Raw genomic sequence first — 13,949 nt, forward strand, 5'->3', positions numbered from 1 at the left:
GCAAAAGTCAGATTTTTGCTGAAATTGTGACCCCGGGGCTTAGGGATTTTTTCAAAAAAATCTTTTTTCGCCGGTTAAGTTGTCAAGGGCTGATTTCTTGTCCTGTGATAAAAAGCCTTCTGTTTCGTCTACCAAACCTTTCAGGGGAGCATTTGCAAGCGTTTGGCAGCATTTTTGAGTAAATTTGCAAAAGTCAGATTTTTGCTGAAATTGTGACCCCGGGGCTTAGGGATTTTTTCAAAAAAATCTTTTTCTGCCGGTTAAGTTGTTGAGGGCTGATTTCTTATCCTGTGATAAAAAGCCTTCTGTTTCGTCTACCAAAACTTTCTGTGGAGCATTTGCAAGTGTTTGGCAGCATTTTTGAGTGAATTGGCAAAAGTCAGATTTTTGCTGAAATTGTGACCCCGGGCCATAGGGATTTTTTCAAAAAAATCTTTTTCCGCCGCTTAAGTTGTCGAGGGCTGATTTCTTGTCCTGTGATAAAATGCCTTCTGTTTCGACTACCAAGCCGTTCTGTGGAGCATTTGCAAGTGTTTGGCAGCATTTTTGAGTGAATTGGCAAAAGTCAGATTTTTGCTGAAATTGTGACCCCGGGCCTTAGGGATTTTTTCAAAAAAATCTTTTTCCGCCGGTTAAGTTGTTGAGGGCTGATTTCTTATCCTGTGATAAAAAGCCTTCTGTTTCGTCTACCAAAACTTTCTGTGGAGCATTTGCAAGTGTTTGGCAGCATTTTTGAGTGAATTGGCAAAAGTCAGATTTTTGCTGAAATTGTGACCCCGGGCCTTAGGGATTTTTTCAAAAAAATCTTTTTCCGCCGCTTAAGTTGTCGAGGGCTGATTTCTTGTCCTGTGATAAAATGCCTTCTGTTTTGACTGCCAAACCTTTCAGGGGAGCATTTGCAAGCGTTTGGCAGCATTATTGAGTAAATTTGCAAAAGTCAGATTTTTGCTGAAATTGTGACCCCGGGGCTTAGGGATTTTTTCAAAAAAATCTTTTTCTGCCGGTTAAGTTGTTGAGGGCTGATTTCTTATCCTGTGATAAAAAGCCTTCTGTTTCGTCTACCAAAACTTTCTGTGGAGCATTTGCAAGTGTTTGGCAGCATTTTTGAGTGAATTGGCAAAAGTCAGATTTTTGCTGAAATTGTGACCCCGGGCCTTAGGGATTTTTTCAAAACAATCTTTTTCCACCGGTTAAGTTGTTGAGGGCTGATTTCTTGTCCTGTGATAAAATGCCTTCTGTTTCGACTACCAAGCCTTTCTGTGGAGCATTTGCAAGTGTTTGGCAGCATTTTTGAGTGAATTGGCAAAAGTCAGATTTTTGCTGAAATTGTGACCCCGGGCCTTAGGGATTTTTTCAAAACAATCTTTTTCCGCCGGTTAAGTTGTCGAGGGCTGATTTCTTGTCCTGTGATAAAAAGCCTTCTGTTTCGACTACCAAGCCTTTCAGCGGAGCATTTGCAAGCGTTTGGCACCATTTTTGAGTGAATTGGCAAAAGTCAGATTTTTGCTGAAATTGTGACCCCGGGCCTTAGGAATTTTTTCAAAAAAATCTTTTTCCGCCGGTTAAGTTGTTGAGGGCTGATTTCTTATCCTGTGATAAAATGCCTTCTGTTTCGTCTACCAAAACTTTCTTTGAAGTATTTGCAAGTGTTTGGCACCATTTTTGAGTGAATTGCCAAAAATCAGATTTTTGCTGAAATTGTGACCCCGGGGCTTAGGGATTTTTTCAAAAAAATCTTTTTCCGCCGCTTAAGTTGTCGAGGGCTGATTTCTTGTCCTGTGATAAAAAGCCTTCTGTTTCGACTGCCAAAATTTCAGGGGATCATATGCCACCGTTTGGCAGCATTTTTGAGTGAATTGGCAAAAGTCAGATTTTTGCTGAAATTGTGACCCCGGGGCTTAGGGATTTTTTCAAAACAATCTTTTTCCGCCGGTTAAGTTGTCGAGGGCTGATTTCTTGTCCTGTGATAAAAAGCCTTCTGTTTCGACTACCAATCCTTTCAGCGGAGCATTTGCAAGCGTTTGGCACCATTTTTGAGTGAATTGGCAAAAGTCAGATTTTTGCTGAAATTGTGACCCCGGGGCTTAGGGATTTTTTCAAAAAAATCTTTTTCCGCCGGTTAAGTTGTTGAGGGCTGATTTCTTATCCTGTGATAAAATGCCTTCTGTTTCGTCTACCAAAACTTTCTGTGGAGCATTTGCAAGTGTTTGGCACCATTTTTGAGTGAATTACCAAAAGTCAGATTTTTGCTGAAATTGTGACCCCGGGGCTTAGGGATTTTTTCAAAAAAATCTTTTTCCGCCGCTTAAGTTGTTGAGGGCTGATTTCTTGTCCTGTGATAAAAAGCCTTCTGTTTCGACTGCCAAAATTTCAGGGGATCATTTGCAACCGTTTGGCAGCATTTTTGAGTGAATTGGCAAAAGTCAGATTTTTGCTGAAATTGTGACCCCGGGGCTTAGGGATTTTTTCAAAAAAATCTTTTTCTGCCGGTTAAGTTGTTGAGGGCTGATTTCTTATCCTGTGATAAAAAGCCTTCTGTTTCGTCTACCAAAACTTTCTGTGGAGCATTTGCAAGTGTTTGGCAGCATTTTTGAGTGAATTGGCAAAAGTCAGATTTTTGCTGAAATTGTGACCCCGGGCCTTAGGGATTTTTTCAAAACATTCTTTTTCCGCCGGTTAAGTTGTCGAGGGCTGATTTCTTGTCCTGTGATAAAATGCCTTCTGTTTCGACTGCCAAACCTTTCAGGGGAGCATTTGCAAGCGTTTGGCAGCATTATTGAGTAAATTTGCAAAAGTCAGATTTTTGCTGAAATTGTGACCCCGGGGCTTAGGGATTTTTTCAAAAAAATCTTTTTCCGCCGGTTAAGTTGTTGAGGGCTGATTTCTTGTCCTGTGATAAAAAGCCTTCTGTTTCGTCTACCAAAACTTTCAGGGGAGCATTTGCAAGCGTTTGGCAGCATTTTTGAGTTAATTGGCAAAAGTCAGATTTTTGCTGAAATTGTGACCCCGGGGCTTAGGGATTCTTTCAAAAAAATCTTTTTCCGCTGGTTAAGTTGTTGAGGGCTGATTTCTTGTCCTGTGATAAAAAGCCTTCTGTTTCGTCTACCAAAACTTTCAGGGGAGCATTTGCAAGCGTTTGGCAGCATTTTTGAGTTAATTGGCAAAAGTCAGATTTTTGCTGAAATTGTGACCCCGGGGCTTAGGGATTCTTTCAAAAAAATATTTTTCCGCCGGTTAAGTTGTTGAGGGCTGATTTCTCGTCCTGTGATAAAAAGCCTTCTGTTTCGTCTACCAAAACTTTCAGGGGAGCATTTGCAAGCGTTTCGCAGCATTTTTGAGTGAATTGGCAAAAGTCAGATTTTTGCTGAAATTGTGACCCCGGGCCTTAGGGATTTTTTCAAAACAATCTTTTTCCGCCGGTTAAGTTGTCGAGGGCTGATTTCTTGTCCTGTGATAAAAAGCCTTCTGTTTCTTCTACCAAACCTTTCAGGGGAGCATTTGCAAGTGTTTGGCAGCATTTTTGAGTGAATTGGCAAAAGTCAGATTTTTGCTGAAATTGTGACCCCGGGCCTTAGGGATTTTTTCAAAACAATCTTTTTCCGCCGGTTAAGTTGTCGAGGGCTGATTTCTTGTCCTGTGATAAAATGCCTTCTCTTTCGACTGCCAAACCTTTCAGGGGAGCATTTGCAAGCGTTTGGCAGCATTATTGAGTAAATTTGCAAAAGTCAGATTTTTGCTGAAATTGTGACCCCGGGGCTTAGGGATTTTTTCAAAAAAATCTTTTTCCGCCGGTTAAGTTGTTGAGGGCTGATTTCTTGTCCTGTGATAAAAAGCCTTCTGTTTCGTCTACCAAAACTTTCAGGGGAGCATTTGCAAGCGTTTCGCAGCATTTTTGAGTGAATTGGCAAAAGTCAGATTTTTGCTGAAATTGTGACCCCGGGGCTTAGGGATTTTTTCAAAAAAATCTTTTTCCGCCGGTTAAGTTGTTGAGGGCTGATTTCTTGTCCTGTGATAAAAAGCCTTCTGTTTCGTCTACCAAAACTTTCAGGGGAGCATTTGCAAGCGTTTGGCAGCATTTTTGAGTTAATTGGCAAAAGTCAGATTTTTGCTGAAATTGTGACCCCGGGGCTTAGGGATTCTTTCAAAAAAATCTTTTTCCGCCGGTTAAGTTGTTGAGGGCTGATTTCTTGTCCTGTGATAAAAAGCCTTCTGTTTCGTCTACCAAAACTTTCAGGGGAGCATTTGCAAGCGTTTCGCAGCATTTTTGAGTGAATTGGCAAAAGTCAGATTTTTGCTGAAATTGTGACCCCGGGCCTTAGGGATTTTTTCAAAACAATCTTTTTCCGCCGGTTAAGTTGTCGAGGGCTGATTTCTTGTCCTGTGATAAAAAGCCTTCTGTTTCGTCTACCAAACCTTTCAGGGGAGCATTTGCAAGCGTTTGGCACCATTTTTGAGTGAATTGCCAAAAGTCAGATTTTTGCTGAAATTGTGACCCCGGGGCTTAGGGATTTTTTCAAAAAAATCTTTTTCCGCCGGTTAAGTTGTCGAGGGCTGATTTCTTGTCCTGTGATAAAAAGCCTTCTGTTTCGTCTACCAAAACTTTCTGTGGAGCATTTGCAAGTGTTTGGCACCATTTTTGAGTGAATTACCAAAAGTCAGATTTTTGCTGAAATTGTGACCCCGGGCCTTAGGGATTTTTTCAAAACAATCTTTTTCCGCCGGTTAAGTTGTTGAGGGCTGATTTCTTGTCCTGTGATAAAATGCCTTCTGTTTTGACTACCAAGCCTTTCTGTGGAGCATTTGCAAGTGTTTGGCAGCATTTTTGAGTGAATTGGCAAAAGTCAGATTTTTGCTGAAATTGTGACCCCGGGCCTTAGGGATTTTTTCAAAACAATCTTTTTCCGCCGGTTAAGTTGTCGAGGGCTGATTTCTTGTCCTGTGATAAAAAGCCTTCTGTTTCGACTACCAAGCCTTTCAGCGGAGCATTTGCAAGCGTTTGGCACCATTTTTGAGTGAATTGGCAAAAGTCAGATTTTTGCTGAAATTGTGACCCCGGGCCTTAGGGATTTTTTCAAAAAAATCTTTTTCCGCCGGTTAAGTTGTTGAGGGGTGATTTCTTATCCTGTGATAAAATGCCTTCTGTTTCGTCTACCAAAACTTTCTGTGAAGTATTTGCAAGTGTTTGGCACCATTTTTGAGTGAATTGCCAAAAGTCAGATTTTTGCTGAAATTGTGACCCCGGGGCTTAGGGATTTTTTCAAAAAAATCTTTTTCCGCCGCTTAAGTTGTCGAGGGCTGATTTCTTGTCCTGTGATAAAAAGCCTTCTGTTTCGACTGCCAAAATTTCAGGGGATCATATGCCACCGTTTGGCAGCATTTTTGAGTGAATTGGCAAAAGTCAGATTTTTGCTGAAATTGTGACCCCGGGGCTTAGGGATTTTTTCAAAAAAATCTTTTTCCGCCGCTTAAGTTGTCGAGGGCTGATTTCTTGTCCTGTGATAAAAAGCCTTCTGTTTCGACTACCAAGCCTTTCAGCGGAGCATTTGCAAGCGTTTGGCACCATTTTTGAGTGAATTGGCAAAAGTCAGATTTTTGCTGAAATTGTGACCCCGGGGCTTAGGGATTTTTTCAAAAAAATCTTTTTCTGCCGGTTAAGTTGTTGAGGGCTGATTTCTTATCCTGTGATAAAAAGCCTTCTGTTTCGTCTACCAAAACTTTCTGTGGAGCATTTGCAAGTGTTTGGCAGCATTTTTGAGTGAATTGGCAAAAGTCAGATTTTTGCTGAAATTGTGACCCCGGGCCTTAGGGATTTTTTCAAAACAATCTTTTTCCGCCGGTTAAGTTGTTGAGGGCTGATTTCTTGTCCTGTGATAAAAAGCCTTCTGTTTCGTCTACCAAAACTTTCAGGGGATCATTTGCAAGCGTTTGGCAGCATTTTTGAGTGAATTGGCAAAAGTCAGATTTTTGCTGAAATTGTGACCCCGGGGCTTAGGGATTCTTTCAAAAAAATCTTTTTCCGCCGGTTAAGTTGTTGAGGGCTGATTTCTTGTCCTGTGATAAAAAGCCTTCTGTTTCGTCTACCAAAACTTTCAGGGGAGCATTTGCAAGCGTTTGGCAGCATTTTTGAGTTAATTGGCAAAAGTCAGATTTTTGCTGAAATTGTGACCCCGGGGCTTAGGGATTCTTTCAAAAAAATCTTTTTCCGCCGGTTAAGTTGTTGAGGGCTGATTTCTCGTCCTGTGATAAAAAGCCTTCTGTTTCGTCTACCAAAACTTTCAGGGGAGCATTTGCAAGCGTTTCGCAGCATTTTTGAGTGAATTGGCAAAAGTCAGATTTTTGCTGAAATTGTGACCCCGGGCCTTAGGGATTTTTTCAAAACAATCTTTTTCCGCCGGTTAAGTTGTCGAGGGCTGATTTCTTGTCCTGTGATAAAAAGCCTTCTGTTTCGTCTACCAAACCTTTCAGGGGAGCATTTGCAAGCGTTTGGCACCATTTTTGAGTGAATTGCCAAAAGTCAGATTTTTGCTGAAATTGTGACCCCGGGGCTTAGGGATTTTTTCAAAAAAATCTTTTTCCGCCGGTTAAGTTGTCGAGGGCTGATTTCTTGTCCTGTGATAAAAAGCCTTCTGTTTCGTCTACCAAAACTTTCTGTGGAGCATTTGCAAGTGTTTGGCACCATTTTTGAGTGAATTACCAAAAGTCAGATTTTTGCTGAAATTGTGACCCCGGGCCTTAGGGATTTTTTCAAAACAATCTTTTTCCGCCGGTTAAGTTGTTGAGGGCTGATTTCTTGTCCTGTGATAAAATGCCTTCTGTTTTGACTACCAAGCCTTTCTGTGGAGCATTTGCAAGTGTTTGGCAGCATTTTTGAGTGAATTGGCAAAAGTCAGATTTTTGCTGAAATTGTGACCCCGGGCCTTAGGGATTTTTTCAAAACAATCTTTTTCCGCCGGTTAAGTTGTCGAGGGCTGATTTCTTGTCCTGTGATAAAAAGCCTTCTGTTTCGACTACCAAGCCTTTCAGCGGAGCATTTGCAAGCGTTTGGCACCATTTTTGAGTGAATTGGCAAAAGTCAGATTTTTGCTGAAATTGTGACCCCGGGCCTTAGGGATTTTTTCAAAAAAATCTTTTTCCGCCGGTTAAGCTGTTGAGGGGTGATTTCTTATCCTGTGATAAAATGCCTTCTGTTTCGTCTACCAAAACTTTCTGTGAAGTATTTGCAAGTGTTTGGCACCATTTTTGAGTGAATTGCCAAAAGTCAGATTTTTGCTGAAATTGTGACCCCGGGGCTTAGGGATTTTTTCAAAAAAATCTTTTTCCGCCGCTTAAGTTGTCGAGGGCTGATTTCTTGTCCTGTGATAAAAAGCCTTCTGTTTCGACTGCCAAAATTTCAGGGGATCATATGCCACCATTTGGCAGCATTTTTGAGTGAATTGGCAAAAGTCAGATTTTTGCTGAAATTGTGACCCCGGGGCTTAGGGATTTTTTCAAAAAAATCTTTTTCCGCCGCTTAAGTTGTCGAGGGCTGATTTCTTGTCCTGTGATAAAAAGCCTTCTGTTTCGACTACCAAGCCTTTCAGCGGAGCATTTGCAAGCGTTTGGCACCATTTTTGAGTGAATTGGCAAAAGTCAGATTTTTGCTGAAATTGTGACCCCGGGCCTTAGGGATTTTTTCAAAAAAATCTTTTTCCGCCGGTTAAGTTGTTGAGGGCTGATTTCTTATCCTGTGATAAAATGCCTTCTGTTTCGTCTACCAAAACTTTCTGTGGAGCATTTGCAAGTGTTTGGCACCATTTTTGAGTGAATTACCAAAAGTCAGATTTTTGCTGAAATTGTGACCCCGGGGCTTAGGGATTTTTTCAAAAAAATCTTTTTCCGCCGCTTAAGTTGTTGAGGGCTGATTTCTTGTCCTGTGATAAAAAGCCTTCTGTTTCGACTGCCAAAATTTCAGGGGATCATTTGCAACCGTTTGGCAGCATTTTTGAGTGAATTGGCAAAAGTCAGATTTTTGCTGAAATTGTGACCCCGGGCCTTAGGGATTTTTTCAAAAAAATCTTTTTCTGCCGGTTAAGTTGTTGAGGGCTGATTTCTTATCCTGTGATAAAAAGCCTTCTGTTTCGTCTACCAAAACTTTCTGTGGAGCATTTGCAAGTGTTTGGCAGCATTTTTGAGTGAATTGGCAAAAGTCAGATTTTTGCTGAAATTGTGACCCCGGGCCTTAGGGATTTTTTCAAAACAATCTTTTTCCGCCGGTTAAGTTGTTGAGGGCTGATTTCTTGTCCTGTGATAAAAAGCCTTCTGTTTCGTCTACCAAAACTTTCAGGGGATCATTTGCAAGCGTTTGGCAGCATTTTTGAGTGAATTGGCAAAAGTCAGATTTTTGCTGAAATTGTGACCCCGGGGCTTAGGGATTCTTTCAAAAAAATCTTTTTCCGCCGGTTAAGTTGTTGAGGGCTGATTTCTTGTCCTGTGATAAAAAGCCTTCTGTTTCGTCTACCAAAACTTTCAGGGGAGCATTTGCAAGCGTTTGGCAGCATTTTTGAGTTAATTGGCAAAAGTCAGATTTTTGCTGAAATTGTGACCCCGGGGCTTAGGGATTCTTTCAAAAAAATATTTTTCCGCCGGTTAAGTTGTTGAGGGCTGATTTCTCGTCCTGTGATAAAAAGCCTTCTGTTTCGTCTACCAAAACTTTCAGGGGAGCATTTGCAAGCGTTTCGCAGCATTTTTGAGTGAATTGGCAAAAGTCAGATTTTTGCTGAAATTGTGACCCCGGGCCTTAGGGATTTTTTCAAAAAAATCTTTTTCCGCCGGTTAAGTTGTCGAGGGCTGATTTCTTGTCCTGTGATAAAAAGCCTTCTGTTTCTTCTACCAAACCTTTCAGGGGAGCATTTGCAAGTGTTTGGCAGCATTTTTGAGTGAATTGGCAAAAGTCAGATTTTTGCTGAAATTGTGACCCCGGGCCTTAGGGATTTTTTCAAAACAATCTTTTTCCGCCGGTTAAGTTGTCGAGGGCTGATTTCTTGTCCTGTGATAAAATGCCTTCTCTTTCGACTGCCAAACCTTTCAGGGGAGCATTTGCAAGCGTTTGGCAGCATTATTGAGTAAATTTGCAAAAGTCAGATTTTTGCTGAAATTGTGACCCCGGGGCTTAGGGATTTTTTCAAAAAAATCTTTTTCCGCCGGTTAAGTTGTTGAGGGCTGATTTCTTGTCCTGTGATAAAAAGCCTTCTGTTTCGTCTACCAAAACTTTCAGGGGATCATTTGCAAGCGTTTGGCAGCATTTTTGAGTGAATTGGCAAAAGTCAGATTTTTGCTGAAATTGTGACCCCGGGGCTTAGGGATTCTTTCAAAAAAATCTTTTTCCGCCGGTTAAGTTGTTGAGGGCTGATTTCTTGTCCTGTGATAAAAAGCCTTCTGTTTCGTCTACCAAAACTTTCAGGGGAGCATTTGCAAGCGTTTGGCAGCATTTTTGAGTTAATTGGCAAAAGTCAGATTTTTGCTGAAATTGTGACCCCGGGGCTTAGGGATTCTTTCAAAAAAATATTTTTCCGCCGGTTAAGTTGTTGAGGGCTGATTTCTCGTCCTGTGATAAAAAGCCTTCTGTTTCGTCTACCAAAACTTTCAGGGGAGCATTTGCAAGCGTTTCGCAGCATTTTTGAGTGAATTGGCAAAAGTCAGATTTTTGCTGAAATTGTGACCCCGGGCCTTAGGGATTTTTTCAAAAAAATCTTTTTCCGCCGGTTAAGTTGTCGAGGGCTGATTTCTTGTCCTGTGATAAAAAGCCTTCTGTTTCTTCTACCAAACCTTTCAGGGGAGCATTTGCAAGTGTTTGGCAGCATTTTTGAGTGAATTGGCAAAAGTCAGATTTTTGCTGAAATTGTGACCCCGGGCCTTAGGGATTTTTTCAAAACAATCTTTTTCCGCCGGTTAAGTTGTCGAGGGCTGATTTCTTGTCCTGTGATAAAATGCCTTCTCTTTCGACTGCCAAACCTTTCAGGGGAGCATTTGCAAGCGTTTGGCAGCATTATTGAGTAAATTTGCAAAAGTCAGATTTTTGCTGAAATTGTGACCCCGGGGCTTAGGGATTTTTTCAAAAAAATCTTTTTCCGCCGGTTAAGTTGTTGAGGGCTGATTTCTTGTCCTGTGATAAAAAGCCTTCTGTTTCGTCTACCAAAACTTTCAGGGGAGCATTTGCAAGCGTTTGGCAGCATTTTTGAGTTAATTGGCAAAAGTCAGATTTTTGCTGAAATTGTGACCCCGGGGCTTAGGGATTCTTTCAAAAAAATATTTTTCCGCCGGTTAAGTTGTTGAGGGCTGATTTCTCATCCTGTGATAAAAAAGCTTCTGTTTCGTCTACCAAAACTTTCAGGGGAGCATTTGCAAGCGTTTCGCAGCATTTTTGAGTGAATTGGCAAAAGTCAGATTTTTGCTGAAATTGTGACCCCGGGGCTTAGGGATTTTTTCAAAAAAATCTTTTTCCGCCGGTTAAGTTGTTGAGGGCTGATTTCTTGTCCTGTGATAAAAAGCCTTCTGTTTCGTCTACCAAAACTTTCAGGGGAGCATTTGCAAGCGTTTCGCAGCATTTTTGAGTGAATTGGCAAAAGTCAGATTTTTGCTGAAATTGTGACCCCGGGCCTTAGGGATTTTTTCAAAACAATCTTTTTCCGCCGGTTAAGTTGTTGAGGGCTGATTTCTTGTCCTGTGATAAAAAGCCTTCTGTTTCGTCTACCAAACCTTTCAGGGGAGCATTTGCAAGCGTTTGGCACCATTTTTGAGTGAATTGTCAAAAGTCAGATTTTTGCTGAAATTGTGACCCCGGGGCTTAGGGATTTTTTCAAAAAAATCTTTTTCCGCCGGTTAAGTTGTCGAGGGCTGATTTCTTGTCCTGTGATAAAAAGCCTTCTGTTTCGACTGCCAAAATTTCAGGGGATCATATGCCACCGTTTGGCAGCATTTTTGAGAGAATTGGCAAAAGTCAGATTTTTGCTGAAATTGTGACCCCGGGGCTTAGGGATTTTTTCAAAAAAATCTTTTTCCGCCGGTTAAGTTGTCGAGGGCTGATTTCTTGTCCTGTGATAAAAAGCCTTCTGTTTCGACTACCAAGCCTTTCAGCGGAGCATTTGCAAGCGTTTGGCACCATTTTTGAGTGAATTGGCAAAAGTCAGATTTTTGCTGAAATTGTGACCCCGGGCCTTAGGGATTTTTTCAAAAAAATCTTTTTCCACCGGTTAAGTTGTTGAGGGCTGATTTCTTATCCTGTGATAAAATGCCTTCTGTTTCGTCTACCAAAACTTTCTGTGGAGCATTTGCAAGTGTTTGGCACCATTTTTGAGTGAATTACCAAAAGTCAGATTTTTGCTGAAATTGTGACCCCGGGGCTTAGGGATTTTTTCAAAACAATCTTTTTCCGCCGGTTAAGTTGTTGAGGGCTGATTTCTTGTCCTGTGATAAAAAGCCTTCTGTTTCGTCTACCAAACCTTTCAGGGGAGCATTTGCAAGCGTTTGGCACCATTTTTGAGTGAATTGTCAAAAGTCAGATTTTTGCTGAAATTGTGACCCCGGGGCTTAGGGATTTTTTCAAAAAAATCTTTTTCCGCCGGTTAAGTTGTCGAGGGCTGATTTCTTGTCCTGTGATAAAAAGCCTTCTGTTTCGACTGCCAAAATTTCAGGGGATCATATGCCACCGTTTGGCAGCATTTTTGAGAGAATTGGCAAAAGTCAGATTTTTGCTGAAATTGTGACCCCGGGGCTTAGGGATTTTTTCAAAAAAATCTTTTTCCGCCGGTTAAGTTGTCGAGGGCTGATTTCTTGTCCTGTGATAAAAAGCCTTCTGTTTCGACTACCAAGCCTTTCAGCGGAGCATTTGCAAGCGTTTGGCACCATTTTTGAGTGAATTGGCAAAAGTCAGATTTTTGCTGAAATTGTGACCCCGGGCCTTAGGGATTTTTTCAAAAAAATCTTTTTCCGCCGGTTAAGTTGTTGAGGGCTGATTTCTTATCCTGTGATAAAATGCCTTCTGTTTCGTCTACCAAAACTTTCTGTGGAGCATTTGCAAGTGTTTGGCACCATTTTTGAGTGAATTACCAAAAGTCAGATTTTTGCTGAAATTGTGACCCCGGGGCTTAGGGATTTTTTCAAAAAAATCTTTTTCCGCCGCTTAAGTTGTTGAGGGCTGATTTCTTGTCCTGTGATAAAAAGCCTTCTGTTTCGACTGCCAAAATTTCAGGGGATCATTTGCAACCGTTTGGCAGCATTTTTGAGTGAATTGGCAAAAGTCAGATTTTTGCTGAAATTGTGACCCCGGGGCTTAGGGATTTTTTCAAAAAAATCTTTTTCTGCCGGTTAAGTTGTTGAGGGCTGATTTCTTATCCTGTGATAAAAAGCCTTCTGTTTCGTCTACCAAAACTTTCTGTGGAGCATTTGCAAGTGTTTGGCAGCATTTTTGAGTGAATTGGCAAAAGTCAGATTTTTGCTGAAATTGTGACCCCGGGCCTTAGGGATTTTTTCAAAACAATCTTTTTCCGCCGGTTAAGTTGTTGAGGGCTGATTTCTTGTCCTGTGATAAAAAGCCTTCTGTTTCGTCTACCAAAACTTTCAGGGGATCATTTGCAAGCGTTTGGCAGCATTTTTGAGTGAATTGGCAAAAGTCAGATTTTTGCTGAAATTGTGACCCCGGGGCTTAGGGATTCTTTCAAAAAAATCTTTTTCCGCCGGTTAAGTTGTTGAGGGCTGATTTCTTGTCCTGTGATAAAAAGCCTTCTGTTTCGTCTACCAAAACTTTCAGGGGAGCATTTGCAAGCGTTTGGCAGCATTTTTGAGTTAATTGGCAAAAGTCAGATTTTTGCTGAAATTGTGACCCCGGGGCTTAGGGATTCTTTCAAAAAAATATTTTTCCGCCGGTTAAGTTGTTGAGGGCTGATTTCTCGTCCTGTGATAAAAAGCCTTCTGTTTCGTCTACCAAAACTTTCAGGGGAGCATTTGCAAGCGTTTCGCAGCATTTTTGAGTGAATTGGCAAAAGTCAGATTTTTGCTGAAATTGTGACCCCGGGCCTTAGGGATTTTTTCAAAAAAATCTTTTTCCGCCGGTTAAGTTGTCGAGGGCTGATTTCTTGTCCTGTGATAAAAAGCCTTCTGTTTCTTCTACCAAACCTTTCAGGGGAGCATTTGCAAGTGTTTGGCAGCATTTTTGAGTGAATTGGCAAAAGTCAGATTTTTGCTGAAATTGTGACCCCGGGCCTTAGGGATTTTTTCAAAACAATCTTTTTCCGCCGGTTAAGTTGTCGAGGGCTGATTTCTTGTCCTGTGATAAAATGCCTTCTCTTTCGACTGCCAAACCTTTCAGGGGAGCATTTGCAAGCGTTTGGCAGCATTATTGAGTAAATTTGCAAAAGTCAGATTTTTGCTGAAATTGTGACCCCGGGGCTTAGGGATTTTTTCAAAAAAATCTTTTTCCGCCGGTTAAGTTGTTGAGGGCTGATTTCTTGTCCTGTGATAAAAAGCCTTCTGTTTCGTCTACCAAAACTTTCAGGGGAGCATTTGCAAGCGTTTGGCAGCATTTTTGAGTTAATTGGCAAAAGTCAGATTTTTGCTGAAATTGTGACCCCGGGGCTTAGGGATTCTTTCAAAAAAATATTTTTCCGCCGGTTAAGTTGTTGAGGGCTGATTTCTCATCCTGTGATAAAAAAGCTTCTGTTTCGTCTACCAAAACTTTCAGGGGAGCATTTGCAAGCGTTTCGCAGCATTTTTGAGTGAATTGGCAAAAGTCAGATTTTTGCTGAAATTGTGACCCCGGGGCTTAGGGATTTTTTCAAAAAAATCTTTTTCCGCCGGTTAAGTTGTTGAGGGCTGATTTCTTGTCCTGTGATAAAAAGCCTTCTGTTTCGTCTACCAAAACTTTCAGGGGAGCATTTGCAAGCGTTTCGCAGCATTTTTGAGTGAATTGGCAAAAG

The sequence above is a fragment of the Podarcis erhardii genome (assembly GCF_964252035.2).
Source record: "Podarcis erhardii genome assembly, chromosome: 9".
Classification (NCBI taxonomy): Eukaryota; Metazoa; Chordata; class Lepidosauria; order Squamata; family Lacertidae; genus Podarcis; species Podarcis erhardii.